General features: G+C 32.2%; 1 non-coding gene across 1 annotated transcript; it reads left to right on the plus strand.

The window, feature by feature from the left end:
* The first annotated feature begins 1,713 nt into the window (after positions 1–1,713).
* Positions 1,714–1,819, plus strand: LOC120612692 (U6 spliceosomal RNA). Its single transcript, XR_005655512.1, has one exon. It is a non-coding gene; the product is annotated as a U6 spliceosomal RNA (small nuclear RNA).
* The last annotated feature ends 2,167 nt before the right edge of the window (positions 1,820–3,986 follow it).

Raw genomic sequence — 3,986 nt, forward strand, 5'->3', positions numbered from 1 at the left:
ACTTGTGTGAAACAATCACCAGAGAGAGTTTCATATCCAAGCCTCTAATTTTCTACTTGATTCCCTATCAGCAACAATGAAGTTTTCATGCAGATGGAAAGGATTTAAACATGGCAACTTTCAATGGTAATACTATAAAAGTTGTCTTTCTCCTGCAGGCATTAAACCTGGATAGAAGAGGAGGAGAGAGTTTTATTTTATTGAATTACTACAAATTGTTGCCTTGAGATCATAGTACTTGGATAGAATAAGATCAAGTTTAAATTTTTTGAAGTATACTTTTGCTGTACTATATCTTAAAAATAAAAATTCTGTAAGGTCTTTCACATGGGAAACTTAATGAGATAAAAATGAGTACATAAACATTAACTACAACAACAGCTGAAGTACAAGGTATGTTACATCATGGGCTGAATACAATCATATTTTGAACATTGTTGTTTCTTCGCATGTTTAATCTTGCTCTAGGCAATTTCAAATCCATTTTTCTATTTCAAAGCCAACCTACAATTTGTCAAATTGTTATATTCTATAGTCACAGAGCTGTATTACCAGTGGGTAGGGAGTAAATACTAGTATAATAATTGTGAGAAGTTCTACACAACAAAACTTGTGTAGAAGTTCAGCAAATGCAATATAGCTGCAAGTGTAAATATATTCACATATATTTCTAACAAAGAAAAGTAACTCTGAGCTTAGAGCCACTAAGTAGCCACTTAATATAATTAGTAATGATTGACATAGGACTTGACACAGTATCCTCACTCAAAGTCCAGGAATAAAAAAAAGAATTAAAAGAGCCTTGGTATTAAAATTTTAACTATTAGTTATAATTGTATTGTAAGGTGTAGTCTTCATAAAAGTGCGCTACCCAACTGTACTAGCCTTGAAAAGAAATGAGGTATCGAAAACAACTTGTTCCTGTTTGTTCATTAGAAAGAATCAGCATGTTGTTATTTCAAAATTTATATCTCAAATCCATTCTTCTAGTATTCCTTAAAGACATAAAATGGTGAAAAAAAAGGAATATCATGTATTCATTAAATGCCAACTACATGTCAGGCATTGTGCTCTTCACTTAAACTTCAAATATGAAATGCATTCTCCTTGCTTTTAAGGAGCATGTTTCAAGAGTAAGCATAAAAATATATACACAGTTGCAATTCAATGTAATAACTATTCCGAAGTATGTAAGAAATGTAGAAGAGCCTAAATACCTGTCTTAAAGCTTCTACTTGTCCTATCTCATAACAGCTTATTTATATTGCTTTTAAAGATGTGACTATTAACAGCAAAGAATATAACTTTCCTATGAATCGTTTGTCTTTTTGCAAACCAAGCATAAGTTTTAAACTAGGGAAGATTCAGGAAGAAAACCAAACACAGTGTCTATATCCCATTCTTTGAAATTATATCATCAATCTCTTCTATTTGGTCTGGAATTAAATCAAAATAGAAGAATTAGCAGAAATTATAAATTGAGTTTTGTAGGTCATGCACTCTATAAAATTACCTTGCAAAATAGGTATGTCGAGAAAAAAATCCAGCCTACATTCCATATGCAGAACCAGGCACCTTCATATTGGGCCCTGTCTACTGGCTTTGTCAAACTTAGGTAAAGTTTCTTCATAGACTAATGACAGTCCTGAGTTTTAGGGCCCCCGTTACTGGGCATATCATCAGAAGTCTGTCCCTGTAAAAAAAAAAAACCCAGTGCCCTCTCCTGCAGCAAATATACTAAAATTAGAACAATTCAGAGACATGAGCATGGCTCTTGTACAAAGATGACACACAAATTTGTAAAGTGTTCCATATTTATACATCCTGTGTTCATGGATTGGAAGAATTAATACTATTAAAATGGCCATACTACCTAAAGCCATCTATATAGTCAATGCAATACCCATCAAGATACCAAAGGCATTCTTTACAGAAATAAAAGAAACAATCCCAAAATTGGCATGGAACCTTAAAAGAACTCAAATAGACAAAGCAATCTTGAGAGAAAAAAAAGAAAAAAAAAGCTAGAAATATCAAACTTCCTGATTTAAAACTATAGTACAAAGCTATAATAAAATAGTATGGTATTGAAACAAAAAAAATAAACATGTAGACCACTGGAGCAGAATAGAGAGCCCAGAATTAAATCCTAGCATATACAGTCAACTATTATTCAAGAAGGGAGCTAAGAATACCCAACAGGGAAAGAATGTCTCTTCAACAAATGGTGCTGGGAAAACTGGAGAAACATATGCAAAACAATGAAATTGGACCCCTGTATTATACCATTCACAAAAAGTAACTCAAAATGAATCAAAGACTTAAATATAAGAACTGATACCATAAAACTTCTCAAATACGTGGGGAATAAGCTCATCAATATTGGTCTTGGCAGTGATTTTTGGATATGATGCCCAAAATACAAACAACATAATCAAAAATCAACAAGTGGGACTACATCAAACTCAGATCCTCTGCACAGCAAAAGAATCAACAAAATTAAAAGACAACCCACAGAAAGGAAGAAAATCTTTGCAAACCATATATCAGATAAGGGGTTAATATTCAAAATATATCAAGAACTCATACAATTTAATAACATAAAAATAAACAATCTGTTTAAAAAATGGGCAGAAGAACTGAATAGATATTTTTCCAAAGAAGACATCAAAATGGTCAACAAGCACATGAGAAGATGCTCAGCATCACTAATCATCAGGCAAATACAAACCAAAACCATGATGAAATGTCACATCACACCTGTTAGAATGGCTATCAGCAAAAGGACAAGAGACAACATGTGCTGGTGGATGTAATGAAAAGAGAACCCTTATACACTGTTGGTGGGAATGTAAACTGGTCCAACCACTATGGAAAATAATATGGAGCTTCCTAAAATATTAAAAATAGATCTACCATACAATCTAGCAATTCCGCTTCTGGGTATATATACCCAAAGGAAATGAAAACAGGATTTCAGTGAGATATATGTACTCCCACGTTTATCACATCATTATTCACAATCACCAAAAGATGGAAATAACCCAAATACCTATCAATGGATAAATGGATAAAAAAAGAGATCTGGTATATATACACAACAGGATATTATTCAGCCATAGAGAAAGGAGATATCCTGCCGTTTGTGACATTGATGAACCCTGAGCAAATTATGTACAATAAGTCAGACCAAAAAAAAAAAGAAAAAAGGAAAAAAAACGAAGAAAAAATGAAACTACTACGTGATATCACATATGTGGAATCTAAAAAATAAAAACTTAAAAAAAAAAAAAACAGAGTAAGCTGGTAGTTATCATGGGATGAGGGTGGGAGGATAAGACTAACAGTGTTTAATTTGTAACAAATAGTAAATAAGCCATAGAGATCTTATGCTCAGTATAATGAATATAATTATGTAACATGATAAATATTGCTACAATAGCAATCACAGTATATAAATATATCAAAGTAACATACTATATACCTTAAATTTACACAATGTTACATGTCAAATTTACTCAGCAAAAAACAAGCCCCTCTCCAAGAAAAAGAGACACATAGATCAACAGAACAGAATAGAGAGCCCAGAAATCAAATTGCCCATATATAGTCAATTAACAACAAAGGAGCCAAGAATACACAATAAAAAAGGGATAGTTTCTTCAATAAATGCTGTTGGGAAAACAGGAGAGCCACATACAAAAGAATGAAACTGAACTCTTTTATCATACACGAAAATCAACTCAAAATAGATTAAAGACGTTATATATCACCGTCTACTTAGTTTTAATATCATACCTCTTCATGGAACTGTAAGAACCCTGAACAGTGTAAGTCCATTTATACCCCTAGCCTTTATAGTACTATTATCATATTTCTTACATCTAAAAACATAAATTTCACAATACAATGTTATAATTTTTACTTTTAAAAATATAAAAGATCCCCCAAATGAGGCCAATCATTCTAAATCACCCATCAACACT

The sequence above is a fragment of the Pteropus medius genome, unplaced genomic scaffold (genome assembly GCF_902729225.1).
Source record: "Pteropus medius unplaced genomic scaffold, Ma_sr-lr_union100, whole genome shotgun sequence".
NCBI lineage: Eukaryota > Metazoa > Chordata > Mammalia > Chiroptera > Pteropodidae > Pteropus > Pteropus medius.